Source organism: Delphinus delphis, chromosome 3 (genome assembly GCF_949987515.2).
Source record: "Delphinus delphis chromosome 3, mDelDel1.2, whole genome shotgun sequence".
NCBI lineage: Eukaryota > Metazoa > Chordata > Mammalia > Artiodactyla > Delphinidae > Delphinus > Delphinus delphis.
This window is the reverse complement of record NC_082685.1, coordinates 59925480-59945456: the sequence shown is the minus strand read 5'-3', so window position 1 is coordinate 59945456 and position 19977 is coordinate 59925480. Positions and strand designations below refer to the sequence as shown.

The 19977-nt window shown below is 38.8% G+C and overlaps 1 pseudogene; it reads right to left on the bottom strand.

The window, feature by feature from the left end:
• LOC132422081 (neuronal vesicle trafficking-associated protein 1 pseudogene) lies at nt 1-577 on the bottom strand (annotated as a pseudogene).
• Between the last annotated feature and the right edge of the window lie 19400 nt (nt 578-19977).

Sequence of the window (19977 nt, the reverse complement as noted above, 5' to 3'; positions counted from 1 at the left end):
AAGGAACCTGCCCATCTCGCTAAGCAGATTTCTCAGCAGCCTCAGTCTCCTGCTCTGAGAGCTTCTCTTCGGACAGAACTGACATCCACGGCGACACCGAGTGGGTGATGCTCTGCTTGGCCAGGTTGTGGTGGTTGATGACGGTGTAAAATTTCTCCCGGACGTTGGAGTCTTGCTCCGCATGGTAGCTCTCCAAGCCTCCTGGGATGCACTGGGTGTTCTTGAGGGTGAAGCCATCGGGACAGGCATGATCATAGTTGTACATCTTGTAGACGACCAGGAAGATGACACAGGTGAGAAAGACCAGGGCAAAGAAGACCAGCACAGACACCTTGAACCTCTTGGTAACACCCTCAGTGATGCTGACAGTGAACTTGGCTATCTTGGGAGGATGTGCTTTGCCTTTATTTCAGTCAGGTTCATTTTCAGTCTTAGTTTTCACGACCACCTTATCCAGGGGCGGGAACTGCAGCTGATTGACATCAAGGGGCGTCATCAGGGGGGTGGTGTCGAAGCCATCCTCCAGCAGCGGCTGCTTGGTGCCCTTCTCCGTGAAATTGTTTCCCACCTTCACCATGGTTCTGGGAGACCCGAGGCTGCCACCCCACGCCTGGCTCTGGCAGGTCTGGGCTCCGACTGTGCTCTGAGCCTCCGTGTTGCCCGCTCCCGCTCACAGCAATCTCAGACGAAGATCTTGAGACAAGTGGGGCTGAGAGACAGGCTTTCAAGTTGAAAGTTCTAGAGTTGGAATCCTGGCTCCACCTTTTGCCAGCCTTGTGACTCTGGACAAATTACTGAACCTTTTAGTTTGTCAGGCTTTTAAAATGGCAGACTGGAGATAATAATAGCTGTCGTGTAATTTGAGCTTGAGCTGGATATCCCATCTCTAGCTCACTTGGACTCCTTGAGCAGGTTCCCAGTTCAAGATGCTTTAACTGTAAAGTAGAGAGTCTGGACCAGGTCCCTAAGTCTCTACAAACTTGAACCTCTCAAACTTTTTTGTTCTCCAGTTGGCCCTACCCACATTTGCTAGCCTCTTTTTCTAGTCTACCCACACTCATATTATTCAAATAATATTAAAATGGCATACATTTCAATAAGAAAGTATCTGTTCTAAAGAGTAAGCACTTGGGGGTTGGTTTTGAACTATTTTCCATCTTCCCAGTTGTCTTTTTGTTATTGGTCATGTCTCCATGCATTGAGTACTTCACTGAAGTCATTTGTAAAAGATAAACAAAAGTAATCACAGAAGAAGTCTTTTAAAATATACCTAGTATTTTGAGATTAAAAAAGAAAGTATTGTCATTCAGTCTTGTGATTTTTAAAAATTTGGGCTCTATTTAGTTTTCTGCTCATTTTACCTTCTGATGTGCTCAAACCCTTCTGGTGTTAGCTCCTTTTGGGGCCCCAATCTGGTAAAAAGCAGAGACTTGGAGGTCAGATTTGTACTCTGATCCTGCTTAGGCCTGAGTCGCACTTCTTGCGAGAAGCTGCTAAACTATTCAGTGGAGCAGCTTCTTCATCTGCAAAAAAGTAAAAGGAATAATGGTGGGCAACTCCTTCAAAAGGCAACTGTGGGGGCTTCCCTGGTGGTGCAGTGGTTGAGAGTCTGCCTGCCGATGCAGGGGACACGGGTTCGTGCCCTGGTCCAGGAAGATCCCACATGCCGCGGAGCGGCTGGGCCCGTGAGTCATGGCTGCTGAGCCTGCGCGTCCGGAGCCTGTGCTCTGCAATGGGAGAGGCCACAACAGTGAGAGGCCCGCATACCACAAAAAAAAAAAAAAAAAAAAAGGCAACTGTGGGTGATAAATCCTGATAGAGTGCTCCTCTCTTCTTTAGGAAGAGCTTCTGAACTGCCATCCACTTTTCTAAATTGTACGTTGATAAAAAATTGCTAGGGAGGATTCCCAGAATTCAAGTTTATGAGCCCCTCCTGAGCCCATTTCTCTCAACAATGCCATCATTCCAGGGAGGGAGGGTGCTCGTTGATGCCAATGCAGACCGTAGATTGAGATTCCAAAGGAGATCTTTACAGGAGAGGGAAAGACTCACAAATTGGGCACAGTGTTTATTATTATAAGTTCTTTTAGAAGGAGAGGAGGTAACTGAGTTGAAAGCTAAGCAGTCACCTCTTTTGTGTCCCCAAAGGGCTTTGTTTCAGAAGAGGATGTGAACTCAGTTTCAAGGTCTGTTATCTGGGGACACACACTCAGGTGGGAATTAAGCCCACAAAAGACTAAACCTCTTTGTCATGGAATTTCTCAGCCTGTCCTGTGATGATGCTTCTCCCTTCTCAGGAGCACCTCTCTGGACTTGCCGTCACAGCTCAACCTGAGAAAAGACTCAAGAGCACCTGAGCAGTGTTTCAGAGACGTAACAGTAACTGTCCTAGCAGGAGCCGGAGCTGGAGCTTCATTCCACATCACTTTTCCACTGGAGGTCTGCTCAGGAGGGAGAATAGGTCAGGTGCCAAGGTCAAAAGTACACAACTGTTACACAGCAGTGAGCCGTGGAGAGATTAATTCAGAGGAAATATAATAACTACTGAACCAAGTCAGAGCAGAGAAAAATTTCTCAAGGAACACATAAGTACCCAGTCTAAATTCAGAGTCCATATGGATGTCATAGACGCTGTAGCCTACAAACTTAAAGGACGTTAAAGCATCGTTTGTTAATTCCCTTCATTAACAAACATAAAAAACAAGATGTTAACGTTCTCATTTTTAGGTGGAGAAACTGAGGTAGATGAAGCAAAATGACTAAACCTCAGGGCAGATAATTTCTGTGCAAGAGTTGCACATCATATAAATCTTGATGTTTCTGTAATAATCATGTTTTATCAAAGAAAAAAAAATGTGTGTGGCTAGTATTTGTCAGAAGTTAAAATGTCTTTATTACTTCCCATGCGTTTTCCTGAATGACCTTGAAAGCAGACACTCAGATATAGCAAGAAATAAACAAGCCTTTCTTTCCCATCCTTAAATACCTCAGCTTTGACTTACATTTGGATGCTCACAGAATTGTCAGTTCAGCTCCTTTCCTTACAGAATCTGGTGTTGATGAAACATTATGGGCCTTCAAATCATGTATGCATACAAGAGTATACTGGGACATTCCTACTCCATGGGATTACTCTTAACATAAGGGGTTTCACAGCAAACCCTGGAGCTACGTGAATTGATTCAGATATTGATGGAGGCCTTTTAACCTCACTGGGAGTCTTATTAGCTCCGATTTCTATTCTAATGATACTTTCAAAACATCTGTTTTATTTTTTCAGCTTTGTTAAGGTGTAATTGACAAAATTATAAAATATTTAAAGTCCACATTGTGATGATTTGATATATATTTATATGTTTTGGTTAGAACATTTAAGTCCTCTCTTAGCAGATTTCAATTATATAATACAGTGTTATCAACTATAGTTACGATGTTTTACATTAGATCTTCAGACCTTATTCATCTTATAGCTGAAAGTTTGTACCCTTTTACCAACCTCTCCCTATTTCCCCCATTTAAACATTTATATACCTATGAAAATACTTAGCCACTGTATCCTTGCCATTTAATCTTGACACAATACATAATCAGGCTTTAGCCATACTTTTCATATGGGTTGGAAAGACTCCACAAAAGATATGTCAGAAAGATAGTCATTTGGTCCACAATAGCTGGAGGACAAAGCTCACACTCATGAATCAGATGTGTTGCTCTGTTGGACTCTGGGGATCCTGTCAGTTTTACTGCCAATAATGAGCAAAATGATTCTCCCTAAAATGCAGTTAGCATTTAATTGCCCCTTCTTTAATTTTTTTCTTAAAAATGAACTTTGAATGCACATGCCTTTTTATTTGCATATATTATTGAGATAAGTGATCAAACTCATCAAACACCTCAATTAAGATACTGTGTATCTTTTCCATTTTCCATAAATGCATACATTGACATTTGATGTCATTGAGAAGGGTTTCAGTGGAAACAAAACCATATTTGAGAGGAGGACTGATTATTAAACTCCCTCTTGATCCCTTGGTTGCTATTTTTATCAAGCTGCTCTTACAGATGCATCAGCCAGTCTGAAGGAAGCCAGATGTCAGTGATCCATAAAAAGTATGAATTCTACACCCTAAGTCCCGCTGCAAAAGAGCATGACCACAGCGCCTTTTGGAGACAGGGACTGTGGTTAATTACTGATGAAGCAAAGGCCACACTTAATCACAATGTCTTTTTAGCGATATTTGTTGTAGTTTTTATAAAATTGCTACATGCACCGTAGGTCTTTGTAGAAATTATCCAAGCCTGAAACGAATTTAGTCTGTAACATTCCACAACTTAGAACCAGATAAAATCCAGGAGTCAGGTCAGCCATCCAGGAAAACCTAGTTCTGGTCTGTATATCCTCTTTCAAGTGTACATATTGTGAGTTTTAGTTCAGAGCAACAGTGATGAAATAGTCAAGTGATTTCGAGTTTTCTCCTAAACCTCAGTTCCCTTGCCAGTAGAAAGGAAGTGTTAAAATCCACCCTCCATGGGCCTCAAGACTACAGTCAAGATGAAATAATGTGTATCAAATGCCCTGGATACTGTAAAGCCTTATACAAATGTCCATGACAATAATGATGAACACCTTACATATCAGTACATTTAAGTAAATGATTATAAATTGGCTTACATTTTACTCTACACTGATATATAAAGCTTAGCTATTTTTCTAAATAATAGCTAGAGGTAACATATATTACACATTTGCCATGTGCCAGATACTGTGCTAACTGCTTTATATGAGTTGTTTTAAATTCACACAAATCGTATGATAAGCTTGGCTATTGTCCTTAATGACTAATCCTAATGATTAACACTTATTACACATTAACCACATTGCAGGTACCATGCTGAGTACTTTACATGCATTATCACTTTAAATCCTCATAAACTGTATGATATATTTGCTATTGTCATTCCCATTTAACAGGTGATAAAGTGAAGCTCAGGTAAATTAACTTTTGCCTATACAACTTGTGAGGCTGAATGATTTGTGAGTGGTAGACCTACTGTTAGGAGTCTAATCTGTCTGATTTCAAAGCCTGTGCTTTTAGCTGGTATGCCACTGCCATCCATCTTCCTCATGCATTTTTTCTAAATTTCCTTAGACTGTAAATTTTCCCTCTAGAGTGCAGGATCCTTGAGGGCAGGGGAATTACTTGTTTATATGGTATATGTACCTGGCACCCGATGCTTGGCATATGGTGCATGGTCAAATAACGTAATTCTTAAATACTTGACTTTGGGTTGGTTATTAAAGAAGGCCAATAAAACAGAGGTATTAATGTTTACTAGCGTCCTCTTTCTTACAAATACAGGAGCCATGTAATCCTATAAATACTGTTTCCTATTTGTAACTGACAACTTTTAAAATAAGGTATGAGTTGCAAAGGAAAAATTAGTTTCCAATTAGCTGCACTATAAATAATGGCCCATAAGTTGCTAGGTGAGACTGCTCATATCAGAGGGTATATTAAGTCTTTTTGTTTGTTTGTTTGTTTGTTTTTGTATTAAGTCTTGTGGGTGACTTGGGCAGATGACTGAAGCAGGCGTTCCCACTGCTTCAGAATACTCCTAAATGTTTTTTAATGTATTTCTAAAGGCATCCAACTTATTTCTAAAGTATCATCTTCCTTATTTTGTCAAAGCTGAGGTGAGATAGTACGTATAAATTACAGTTTTGTAAGTGCTCTAGTAATAATTGAATAATATTAACTATTTTAGTTTAATACATTTATAATAACTGTGGATTCAAAGCATTCAAGTTCCCACCTAAGCTAGTGAAAATAATTTGCTTGTGCAACACATATATTTTGAGTAAAAAAGATATTCACTTATTTACTCCATGAATATACGTGAGTTCATATTCCTTGCCAGTCAGGTCCTACAGGAAAGAAGCAAAGTATCCTTCTGCTACTCATTACAATACATGATATTGAGACATACTTTCCAAACACTTCTGCTAATCTGGCATTTTTTTTTGCCATTGCATCTTGGATTGAAAAACATTATCCAGTGTTCCTGAATGTTAATAAATGATTTTATCATCCATTTATCTTTCACCAAATACCATCATTTAGAGAAGAGGTTATTCTCAGTATTTTCAAACTACCCTATGTATTAGCCGTGCAAGTATAACTAGTGCTTTGTGTGTGCTTCTTTTATTTCATTTTTCTTTTTAAATCCTCGGTGGTCTATTTGGAACTAGGGAGTTGTGAAACTGAATATCTATATCTCATTGTGTATAGCTCCAGGTAGAGCTGAAACAGTAAGTTCTAATAGTTACATATTTTTTTTCCTCCGAAGATTTGTCTTGGAATACAATAGATATGTGTAACCTTTTGATTGTTTATTGACCTCTGTGACAAGAGTCTGAAATAAACATCTAGTACCAAAAAAGTAAGAGAGGCTCTTAAATCATGAAATGCAATACTGAGAAAAGTAACATGCTGAACATTTATCTGGGGGTGGGGGGCAGTGTTGATTGCGTTTCCTAAGCAAGAGATCCTCTCATCCAGGCTACCACATGCATGTGTAATTAGCCTCAATGAGGCTTCACATAGTTTTGAATTTTTTCTGGGTTAATTACTGCCTAAAGGAGTTAGCTCAAGTGTTTTTAGAAATAATTGTTTTGAACTTATAATTGTGACATAGAACCTTAGTAAATTGTTAAATAATTGAACCAATGTCATTGTTTAAAAGATCTTAGAGAGTGAGTTTGAATCATATCCATAATGAATATTCTGGATTTAATGTGAATTCATTCATAAATCTGATGTGTGCCCAGTGCTTCAGAAATAGGACCCACCAGCAGGTGGCATTCTGAGGCAAAAATTCACTGAATGCCACCAGACAGGGTCATTCATTATTGCCTCTTTCAAATCTACCCTAAATCCATTAAGCCTTTAAGTCGCAATTAATGGCAGTAGCATCCTGGTTATGTCTACCCAATTATACTTAAGTGAATTTACAACTTCAAAGTTAAAGAGGGAGGTTCTGTGTTCCAGAGTTTCAAAGCTTGTGCCAAAGCCCTGACAGATTACATCTCTTTTAAGAAAAGCATATTTGTTATGCTGAAATGGTTGTCTAAAGGACATGCTTTCAACAACGAAAAGGAACGAAAGGTAATAGTCTCCTTCCCACCTGTAGTTCTTTAGTGGTGGCAACTTATTAGGATATAGCTTTTTCCTCCTCATACCCCTGTATTTATATTAAGATAAATACAACCACAAAAAAATCAAAAAGCTCTCAGTAGTGAAGTAGGAGGAGAAGAGACAACATGCATACTCTCTTATAGGAATAAAACTACACTCTAGCACAAAACGGCTGGGCTACCAGCATGAGTTGCCTATTTCTAAAAGGCTTTGTAAACTTAGACTTTCAATGAAAAAGTAAACAAAAAAATTCTCTACCAACCCAGCAAATAAGAGACTTTAGATCCAGATTTACATCTAAAAATCTAAGCAATGCACAAGAGGGAGAGGGCTAATAAAAGTTTAATTCCATATTTCAGCGAGAAAACAAGCTGTACTGGAAAAATCATTATGAAAGAATCATCATAGCTGCTTACATTGAGGGTGAAATACGCAGGCTTGTCCTTCTCTAGATGACCGGAATCCGGTGTTGAGTCGTGGGAATCTGGCTCCCCATGGGTGGTTTGCCGAATAGATGCCACTCTCCGTGGTGCTGAAGTATGAAGCTGGTCGAGTGAGTGGAGTTGAGAGGATGTGAAAGCGCACTCCAGTGTCCTTTGTGTTGTAATAGTAAAAACTCGCCTTCCGTGGCAGACCCGCTTTACTGTTCTTTTCCTAATCTGGGGGAGATTTCCCAGGGAACATGACGGAGAGGGATCCGTGTGTGAGACTGGCACGCGGTGTGGTGATGGGTTCTTATAGTCCCCACCCCCTCTCCAGTAGCTTTGAAAGGGAGGTAGCAACTCTGCCTTCCTACCACAGCTCCAAAGGATTTCTGCCGGCCCCCACTCAAGCCCCAGAACGGCACATAACACACACACACACACACACACACACGCACACACGCACGCATGCACACACACACACACACACACACACACACCTCAATTATATAAGGTAGCAGGTTCTGGCTCCCGAAGCAGAATATTCATCTGTTAAATGAAAAATGAGGAATGAACTGGTTTTCTACCTGTTGTATCTGTGTGTGTTTACAGAGGGAAGGAGTTGAGAAGAAAACTAGAACCAGAGGAACCTTAAGAATAACAGAAGTGGTTTACTTTAATAAGCTTTAAGGTCACACCCCACTTTGTCTTATGTGAGTGATGCATTTTCTAAATGTAACCTTTTGTTTCTTGATCTTTTAGCCATTGTCTAGGGTCAGGAAGAGGTCAGTGATGTAGAGCAAGTCTGATACTAGTAAACAGACTTTAAAAGGGTTAGCTTTCATTTGTAACTTTGCACTTTTTGAAAGGAAATTCCTAATGCAAAAACCCATTTCCCCACATTCCACCCTCTCACCAGTTGCTTTGTTAACAAATGATCTATGATTTTTAAACACCAAGGTATTTTGATGGCCTCAATGGAGAGAAACCTCCTTAATTGAAATATTACCTGTGTGAGAGAAACCAGGATTACTCCCAGGATCTATCTGGGTCACTGAACAATGAATCAGAAGGCTTATTGTTTGAAACCAACTCATGGTTAACAACTGACAGTCTGTATACTTAGGATTAAAGAGTTGGCTTCAATATATTTTGCACAATGTCATTCTAGGTTTATATGCAAATCAGATTACATTGGTTCATTAACATGCTACTAGCATTTTCTCTGCATATAACATGGTATGTGGGAAAAGACCCCGGAATTTTGATTCACTTATTAACTGTGTCACCTTGAGCATAATAACCTTACTGAATCTCAGTCTTCTTGTATGTAAATGGTGGGTGAAAATGGGTAACAATGCTTTTTTCCAAATGCATGCATTTAAGAGATGCGTAATAAGTTTGACTGTTCTTCCTCCCCTCCTTGTTCAAGAGAAGTTAATTATCTAGTTAAAACTCTAAAAAGCTTGACAACAAACTAATTTGATTCCTATAAGCCTCTACACAAGTTCTCCAATGTTAATGATTGTGGTTTATTGGATAAAATACTATTTTAAAAAGAAATTTCCTTAACATGAAGACTTTTTCTTTAAAAATTTTGCAGTCTTGAGGGCAAGGGAATGTTATTTTTAATTAGAATCAGCAACAAATACATTTAACTCATTTTGAATAAAATGTTAATAAATTAAGAGCTATTTAGTATTACATTTTTTTGTAGAAAAAAAATGTGAAACCAACAAAAGTGTCTTACACAATCCCAGAGTTAGAAGATTAGCTATGACACTGATAATACTCCTTTGATTGGGATCCTCTTCATCATGATCAGTGAAGCAATACAGAATAAGATACTCTTAATTATAAAATACTTTATGAAGACTACTAGGTTGTGGCTTTTAGTTGATAATGATGGAGATGAATTCTTATTATATTTGTTTTGAATACATAACCAAGATAAATTGTGACATGAACTATGTACTTGTTTCCACTTATGATGAGCTCATAAAAAACCCTGCATATTTTAAAAAATGTGCTAATGACAGTACAACAGTCATATATATGGAGGAAATGAGCTAATTATTTTATAGGTATATAATTGAAGATAGGTCAGAATCAGCTCTTCAGAAATGATGGGATAAGATGATGTTTTATGAAGAATCTAACTTGCAGTGTACACATTATTAGAGAGCTTTATCACTTCTGGAGGATATTATACACAACATTTGGTTCAATGGGTAAATACTTGTAATCTGAAAAAACTTATGTACATATCAAAATATTTTCAATATGTAAAATGCAGAAGTAATTAGGTTCTTACTATCAACAGTGAAAGTTCAGAAGATGATAGATGTCTAAGGTTCCTGTGTAAGGTCTCGAGCTTTGTTTTTTCCTAGGCTCATAGCAGAGTACATAGCACTTCTTGTCAAACTTCTTGTGTTTTAATTCCAAATATTCCATTCCCCAATGTGTCCCTTAGTTTTATCACCTATAAAATGAAGGTAATAAGAGTCCCTCACTTGTAGAGTTACAATGAAGATAAAATGAGAGAACTCACATAAAATGCTTATAGCAATGCCTGGCACAAAGTCAGAGCTCAGCATGTGTCAGCTTCCATTCTTTTTTTAAAACAAAAATTTTTTTGAGTTATAATTAACATACAATATTAGAGTAGTTTCACCTGTACAACATAGTGATTCGATATTTTTATATAAATGCTCACCACAGTAAGTCTGGTGACCATTCATTGCCATACAAAGTTGATACACTGTTCTTGACTATTTTCCCTATGCTGTACATCCCTGTGACTTATTTTTTAATAACTCTTAGTTCTCTTCATCTATTTCACCCATTCCTCTATCCCATCCTCTCTGACAACCACCAGTTCTCTGCATCTATGAGTCTGTTTCTGTTTTGTTTATTTTGTTTTTTAGATTCCACATAAGTGAAATCATATGGTATTTCTCTTTCTCTTTCTGACTTATTTCACCTACGTAATACACTGTAGGTTTCTCCATGTTGTTGCAAATGGCAAGTTTTCATTCTTTTTTATGACTGAGTAATATTCAATTGTGTGTGTGTGCGTGTGTGTGTATATGCACACCACATCTTCTTTATCCATTCATTTATCGATGGACACTTAGATTACTTCCATATCTTAGATATTGTATACAGTGCTGCAGTGAACATAGGGGTACATATATCTTTTCAAAGTAGTGTTTTTCTTTTCTTTGGATAAATACCCAGAAATGGACTCACTGCACCATATGGTAGTTTATTTTTAGGAAACTCTGTTTTTTATGGGAAACTCTGTACTGTTTTCCATAGTGGCTGCACCAGTTTACATTCTGACCAACAGTGTATGACATCCTCACTAAAACTTGCTGTTTCTTGTCTTTTTGATAATAGCCATTCTAGCAGGTATGAGGTGGTTTTGATTTGCATTTCTCTGGTGATAAGTGATGTTGAGCACCTTATCATGTGCCTGTTGTCTATTTGTATGTCTCCTTTGGAAAAATGTCTGTTCAGGTTCTCTGCCCATTTTTTAATCAGGTTGTTTACTTTTATGATAGTTGAGTTTTATGAGTTCTTTATATATTTTGGAATTTAGCCCCTTAGCAGATATGTAATTTTCAAATATCTTTCTCAGTTCAGTAGGTTGCCTTTTCATTTTGTTGGTGGTTTCTTTCGCTGTGTAAATGCTTTTTAGTTTGATGTACTTCTGTTTGTTTATTTTTACTTTTGTTGCCCTTGTCTGAGGAGACATATCCAAAAAATATTGTTAGGACAGATGTCAAAGAGGTTACTGCCTATGTTTTGTTCTAGTAGTTTTATGGCTTCAGGTCTTATTTTTAAGCTTTTAATCCATTTTGAGTTCACTTTTGTATATGGTGTAAGAAAGTGGGCCAGTTTCATTCATTTGGAAGTTGCTGTCCAGTTTTCCACCACCATTTATTGAAGATACTGTCTTTTCCCCATTGTATATTCTTGACTCCATTGTTGTAGATTAATTGACCATATGAGCATGGGTTTATTTCTGGGGTCTTTATTCCATTGATCTTTGTTTTTGTGAGTACCATACTGTTTTGGTTACTGTAGCTTTGTAGTATAATTTCAAGTCTGGGGACATGATACTTCCACCCTTGTTCTTCTTTCTGAAGATTGCTTTGGCTATTTGGGGTCTCTTGTGGTTCCATACACATTTTAGGATTATTTGTTCTAGTTCTGTAAAAAATGCCATTGGTGTCTTGATAGAGGTTGTATTGTATCTGTAGATTGCTTTGGGTCATATGGGCATTTTAATGATATTGATTCTTCCAATCCATGAATATGGCATATTTTTCAATTTAATTGTGTCATCTTCAATTTCCTTCCTTAGTGTCTTATAGTTTTCAGAGTAAAGGTCTTTAACCTCCTTGGTTGAATTTATTCCTAGGTATTTTATTCTTTCTGATGCAGTTGTAAATGGGATTGTTTTCTTCATTTCTCTTTCTAATATTTCATTATTAGTATATAGAAATGCAACAGACTTCTGTGTATTAATTTTGTATCCTGCAACTTTACTGAATTCATTTATTAGTTCTAATAGTTTTTTGGTGGAGTCTTTGGAGTTTTCTATATACAGTATCACGTTATCTGCAAATGACAGTTTTATTTCTTCCTTTCCAATTTGGATGCCTATTTCTTTCTCTTTTTTTTTTTTGCCTAACTGCGGTGGCTAGGACTTCCAATAATTTGTTGAATAAAAGTAGTGATAGTGGACATCCTTGTCTTGTTCCTGATCTTGGGGAAAAAACGTGCAGCTTTTCACCATTGAGTATGATGTTAGCTATGGGTTTGCCGTTTATTGCCTTTATTATGTTAAGGTATTTCCCTCTATACCCACATTGTTGAGAGTCTTTATCAAACAGAAATGTTGAATTTTGTCAAGTGCTTTTTCTGCATCTATTGAGATGCTCATATGATTTTTATCCTTTGTTAATGTGGTATGTTACACTGATTGATTTATGGGTGTTAAACCATCCTTGTAACCCTGGAATGAATTCCACTTGATCATGGTTTATGATTATTTTAATGTACTGTTGAGTTTGGTTTGCTAATACTTTTTTGACAATTTTTGCATTTATTTTCATCAGGGATATTGGCCTGTAATTTTCTTTTTTTATTGTGTCTTTGTCTGGTTTTGTTATCAGGGTAATGCTGGCCTTGGAGGTCTTCCTCCCTCTTCAGTTGTTTTTGGGAATAATTTGAGGGGAGGTATAAACTCCTCTATAAACGTTTGGTATATTCACCCGTGAAGCCATCTGGACCTGGATTTTTTGGGAGTTTTTGATTACTGATTTCATTTTGTTGATAGTAATTCATCTATTCAAATTTCTATTTCTTCATGATTCAGTCTTAGAAAATTATATATTTCTAGGAATTTATATATTTCTTCTAGTTTGTATAATTTGTTGGCATATAATTGTTCATAGTATTCTCTTGTGATTTTTTTTGTATTTTTGTGGTGTCAGTTGTAATTCCTCTTTCATTTCTGATATCATTTATTTAGGCTCTCTCTTAATTCTCGATAAGCCTGGCTAATGGTTTGTCAATTTTGTTTATCTTTTTAAAGAATCAACTTTTACTTTCATTGATCTTTGCTATTGGTTTTTAGTCTCTATGTCATTTTTTTCTGCTCTGATCTTTATTATTTCTTTCTTTCTACTAGTTTTTATGTTTGCTTGTTCTTTTTCTAGTTTCTTTAAATGTACAGTTAGGTTGTTTATTTGAGTTTTTTCTTATTTCTTGAGGTAGACCTTTAGTACTGTGAACTTCCCTCCTAGAACTGCTTTTCCTGCATCCCATAGATTTTGGAAAGTTGTGTTTTCATTTTCATTTGTCTCAAGGTATTTTTTGATTTCCTCTTTGATTTCTTCCTTGATCCATTGATTGTTTAATAGCATGTTGTTTAGTCTCCACATGTCTGTGTTTTTTCCAGTTTTCTTCTTATATTTGATTTCTAGTTTCATACTGCTGTGGTCAGAAAATATGCTTCATGTGATCTCAGTCTTCTTAAATTTATCAAGACTCATTTTCTGGCTTAACATGTGAAAAATCCTGGTGGAACTTCCATGTGCAATTGAAAAAAATGTATACCCTGCTGCTTTAGGATGGAATGTTCTATATATATATCTGTTAAGTCCATCTGATCTAATGTGTCGTTTAAAGCGAATGTTTCCTTGTTGATTTTCTGTCTGAATGATCTGTTCAATGATGTAAGAGGGGTATTAAAGTTCCCTACAACTATTGTATTGCTTTCTCTTTCTCCCTGTATTTCTGTTAATATTTGCTTTATATTTTTAGATGTTTCTCCTCTGGGCTCATAAATGTTTACAAATGTTATATCCTCTTGTTGGATTGATCTCTTTATCATTATATAATGCCCTTCTTTGTCTTTTGTTACAGTCTTTGTTTTAGAGTCTGTTTTGTCTGATATGAGTATTGCTAGCTTTCTTTTCTTTTCCATTTTTATAGAGCGTCTTTTTCATTCCTTCACTTTTAGTCTGTGTTTTTAGAGCTGAGGTGTCTCTTGTAGGTAGCATATAGATGGGTCTTATTTTTTTTGTTCCTTCAGCTACTCTCTGTCTTTCAATTGGAGGAGTTAGTCCATTTACATTTATAGTTAATATTGACAGGTATCTACTTATTGCCATTTTGTTAACTGTTTTCTGGTTGTCTTTGTCATTCTTCTTTGTTCCTGTCTTCTTGGTTTCCTCCTTTGTTGTCTGATGGATTCCTTTAATGTTGTGTTTGGATGCCTTTCTCTTTATTTTTTTCTGTACCCATTATAGGTTTTTGGCTTGGTTCATATGTATAGACCTGTAAAGGTAGCTATCTATTTTAAGCTGGTAGTCACTTCTTTGAAGGCATTCTAAAAGCACTACATTTTTACTCCCTTCCCTTTGTTGTTGTTTTTTTTTTTTTTTTGCGGTACGTGGGCCTCTCACTGTCGTGGCCTCTCCTGTTGCGGAGCACAGGCTCTGGACATGCAGGCTCAGCGGCCATGGCTCACGGGCCCAGCCGCTCCATGGCATGTGGGATCTTCCTGGACCAGGGCATGAGCCTGTGTCCCCGGCATCAGCAGGCAGACTCTCAACCACTGCGCCACCAGGGAAGCCCCTTCCCTTTGTTTTTGATGTAATATTGTATACCTTTTTATTTTGTCAATCCTTTACTTATTGTAGTTAGAGTTGATTGTTCTATTTTTGCCTTTTTACCTTCAATCTAGCTTTTTAAGTGGTGAATCCACTGCCTTTACTATATATTTGCCTTTACCAGTGAGATTTTTTTCTTGTATATATTCTGATTTCTAGCTGTGGCCTTTTCCACTCCAAGAAGACCCTTTAACATTTCTTGTAATGCTGGTTTAGTGGTGATAAACTCCTTTAGTTTTTGCTTGTCTGGGAAACTCCTTATCTCTCCTTCAATTCTGAATGATAATCTTACTGGATAGAGTTTTTTAGGGGCTGGGGCCAGGGGCAGTTGCTGGGGAGTACTGCACCTAAGGCCACCTTGATGGGATGGATGGAGCTGGAGTGGGCACAGGCTGGGGGGAGTCGCAGGGGCACTCAAACAGTGGTGCTTACTGGTGCCTCTGGCCCTGGAGAGGGTTTTAGAAGTTCCCTGCCTGTTGGCAGAAGCTCTGGGGTTAGTGAATGGATTACCTTCCAGGAAGTCTAGGTGCCTTTTAAACCCCTATTTTTTTTTCCTGTGTTCCAGGGTGAGTGATTCTGCGCTCAGGCCCCTCAGCAATATTCCTCCCTACTGCAGGTTGTCTCCTTTAGGGATGGGGTTCCTTTGGATACCATGCCTCCACCTTTCCTACCCATTTCTATGTGGTTCTTCTGTGTGCAGTAGCTGTTCAGTCAGCCCTCAGTTCTTCTTCAGGAAGAATTGCTCTATATGTAGGTGTAGATTTGGTGTGTCTGTGGGAGGAGGTGAACTCAGGGTCTTCCTACAGCTCCATCTTGGACCCCTCCTGTCAGCTTTCATTGTTGCTTAACAGCTCAGTCTATAACTGAGCAGTGAATGAACTATTGATCTGTGGTTGTCAGACTTTGTATGCTCCAGCCTGTTAAAAATATAAATATACAAATGTCTGGTGCTCCTTCCCCAGAGAATTTGCATTTTTCCCCAAGATCCTCTGGTGATTCTGATGCAGGTGATTCATAAATCATACTTTGAGGAAACACTGCTCTTGTCTGTTGGAAGACTAAGCTGTTTCAGAAACCACAGCCATGAATATGAAAGTCTATTTCAAATGATTGAATTCTTTGAGACACACATTGTCTCTTTTTTCCCCCTTTCAGAATGTTCCTTAATAGTGCATGCTACTTTGGTTGTTGGACAGACCTGGCTATTTATCCTTGATAGGAACAGCAATATACTGTTATATAATATAAGCATACTTCTTATACTTTTGATTTAAGAAAGTGATGCAGATCAGTCTCATAGAAAAAAAATCCTGGTTGAAATTGCCAGAAGTCACTATGTTAAGCTCATATTCAAAAAGAACAGGGGATCTCTTTCTTGTTTTGGTTGATGGCAGTATCACTACAAAACTTCTGCAGAGTGAGCACAAGATGTAGTCAAAATCCTATGCTCTAGACTGTGCTCAAGCCATGAAAATCGTGTCTTTATTTGCAAGCAGGTGGGAAGTGACTAGAAATGGCACAATATCTCAAAGTGATGATGAGAATAATGCTGATCTAATCCTATTCATTTATGCATTTTATGGCAAATTACTGACCTTCCAGTTTGAGCTGTAACTTTTGGATTTCAATGGTTGTACCTTTACAGGATTTATATCAGCAATAATCGACCAGTAGCCTATGAAAGTTCTCTTTAAAAACCAAACAGAAGCTAGTATGAAATGATTATTAACACACAGGAATACTCTTTTAAGGAAGGACTTGCGTGGAGATAGCAGTCAGCTGATAGAGTCCAGCTGTCAGTTCCTTCAGGGTCTGCCTCAGCTGCAAAGAGCCATCTTATTTGAGGCCACATATTTTCTTCAGCAGCCTTTATCTGGTGACTGAACGAGTTGGGAGTATACAGGCCATTTTAGGGACACTCTTCTGAGCAATACTTATTCCATAACTCACTGGTATATTGGCCAAATTATCATAGTTTGATTTCTCCCTCTGCCAGTCATTCTTCCTCTCTCTTCCTTTCATAAATGTTGATCTCTAATAAGTATCTTTTACCTCAAACTCTGTCTCAGTGCCCAGAGAATACAACCTGCACTAATTGGTGACAACTGTGGTTTAAGAAAGTAGGTGATAAAATGGATTTTGAAGCTGTATCACCACTATCCAGATGTCAGTGTGGACCCCATCGTGGGTCACATGTGAAGCACATACAACTCCTGGAACAAGGTAATGGTCCTAAACTTCACCTGTGCTGAATTGGGAGGTTGTACTGGTAGAAGAGAATACATTAACAGGTGTGATGTGTAATGTATTTGAAACTTACAGGAGAAACTTACAGGAGAACCTTACAGGTATTGGATGGCTGTTAATAAATGCCACTGATGCCCAAGAAAAAGATAATGAGTGGATGAGGGTGTATAATAGGCAATTGAAATCCAGGTGTGAAAGCCAGAGGACCTCTTGGTTGCATACCAAAGAAGCTCTTATCGACTCTAGTGGGAGGGTAGAGAAAGTCAAGGTCTGAGCCTAGCATTAATACTTAGAGGACTAAGTTTCAGAGATGATTAAATGCCCAATGAAATTAGGTCTGTCAGGCTGAGGTTAGCACGTTGGTTGGGAAAATCCAGGACTCTGATGGGATAAAGATGTCTGCATAGATTTCTCTGAAGATTGTGACTTCTCATACACCTCTGAACCCTCTGAGACTGCAGACGTGGCCCACTCATCCCTGTTAAGAGCAAGTACCCACCATCTCACACTGGAAGGCATATATAGGCCTCACCCCTGAGGGTACCATATGCCTGCCTTAGGACTCACACCACCTTCCCTATTGCCCACAAGGCCTATAACTAGGGTTAAGTTATACCCAGGATCTGAGTTGACATTAATTCTAGAGACCCATAATATAGCAGAGGATGTTCTGAGGTAGATAAAGCAGGAAAGGGATGATGCCCCAAAGGAGGTACAAGAACTAGCCAACATGTACTGGAAGGGGTCAGGGGAGTACGTGTTGGACTGCATTCTGAGGGTGCTTGATCAAGAGGGCCTGAAATAAAAATTGGATAGTAAAGAGTTTATTGACTCCTGAATTACAGGATTTAACATTCTGGCAAGGATCCCAGGAGATGTCATGAAGTTACTACTAGGCTGGTCCCTGGAAACATGAAAACAGCAATGACTCACAATACACAAAGTTGAAATGACAGAATTTCCATGTCAGAGGTTGGAGGAAGGGAATAAAAAGCTTGTAGATGTGGGGATGCCGTAACTGTTGTTTGGATAGAAAGCCCATGATACGATTATGTTCATGGGATCTAGAGGACACATCTTTTACTAAGGGCATAAGGAATGCATTTGTTAGAAAGGCACCAGTATCACTAAAATTTTCAGTGTGGTTCTTTTCTGTAGACCAAGGCTGGTAGTAGGGTAGTTGTTATAGAACTTGGCTCGCTGATAGCAGTGGGCTTAATAGAACCCTGAAACAATGGAGTCAGGTGTACTTAAACATCCCAAGCCAGGCTGTTGCAATATTGTAATGACCAGCAAGACTGGAGGGTCAGTCCAGAGTATAACCTATAGAGTTATAGAAATTGTTAATAGAAAACAGTACCTGTAAGGACAAAATAGATGGGTAGCTGACTAAGATGCTATTCAGTTTATGCCTGTAGAACAATCAAGAAGGGATAACTAGTAGGCTGAGTGTGTTACTTTAATAAAAAGTCATGATACTTTAATAAAAAGTCATGATCCTAAATGTATATTACTTAGTGAAAGGAGCCAGACTGAGAAGGCTACACACTATATGATTCTAGCAATATGATGTTCTTTAAAAGACGAAGCTATACAGACAGTAAAAGGATCGGTGATTTGCAGGGGTTAGCAGGGAGGGAGGGATGAATAGCCAAAGCACAGACGATTTTTAGGGCAGTAAAACTATTCTTCATGATACTGTAATGGTGGATACTTGTCATTACACAATTGTCAAAATGCATAGAATACATGACACCAAGAGTGAACGCTAACGTAAGCCGTAGACTTTGGGTGATAATGATGTGCCAGTGTAGGTTCGTCAGTGGTAACAAATATACCACTCTGGTGGGGCATGGTGATGGTTGGGGAGGCAGTACATGTGTGGGGGGCAGGGCATATATGGGAACACGGTACTTTCTGCTCAGTTTTGCTGTGAACCTAAAACTGCTTTAGAAAATATAATTTTTTTAAAAACAAGGTCAAGGGCTTCCCTGGTGGCACAGTGGTTGAGAGTCCGCCTGCCGATTCAGGGGACGCAGGTTCGTGCCCCGGTCCAGGAGGATCCCACGTGCCGCGGAGCGACTGGGCCCGTGGGCCATGGCCGCTGAGCCTGTGCGTCCGGAGCCTGTGCTCTGCGACGGGAGAGGCCACAGCGGTGAGAGGCCCGCGTACCGCAAAAAAAAGAAAAAAAAAGAAAAAACAAGGTCAAGATTCCTTACCCAGTTTCTGGATCTGATCCAATTTTCAGGCCTGGAACCCACTGATTAAAGAGGTGGGAAAGAACACCTAGGATCTTTACATGGTAATGATTCCTCTAGTCCTTCCCGAAAGGGTCCTATGGTCATTTACCTGAACAGCTTTGCACTAGGGAAAAGAGAAATGGGAATGAATGCCCAGGCATTTTGAGATCTGCTGGATGCAGTGTCTGAGTTGACATTAACACCCAGGGACCCAAAGCCTCATCATGGCCCCCTTGTTAGAGAGGTAGTATATAATGACCAGGCGATAAATGGAGTACTGACCAACACTGAGCTTACAGGAGATCCACTGGGTCCATGAACCCACCTGATGGCATTTCCCTGGTCCCAGGATATTAAGTGAGTTTGGCATACTTGGCAGATGTAACCTCCACATTAGGCTGTAGTCATGTGGGGTAAGAACTATCACAGCAGGGAAAATCAAGTGGAAGGCTCTTGAAGCTATCCCCCATACCTCTTACACAGATAGTAAAGTAAAAAGCAATAGGGAATCCTGGAGAAGAAAAGTAGTGCGGATTAATAGCACTCCTTAGGATTTAAAAAACAGAGGTGTTAGCCCTAAAGGTACCTCCATTTAATTGATCAGTCTAGCACCTGAAGAAGCCCATGGTCCCAGGGTGACAACTGTAGGCTACTGCGAGTTCAAGCAAATAGTAGTCCCAAT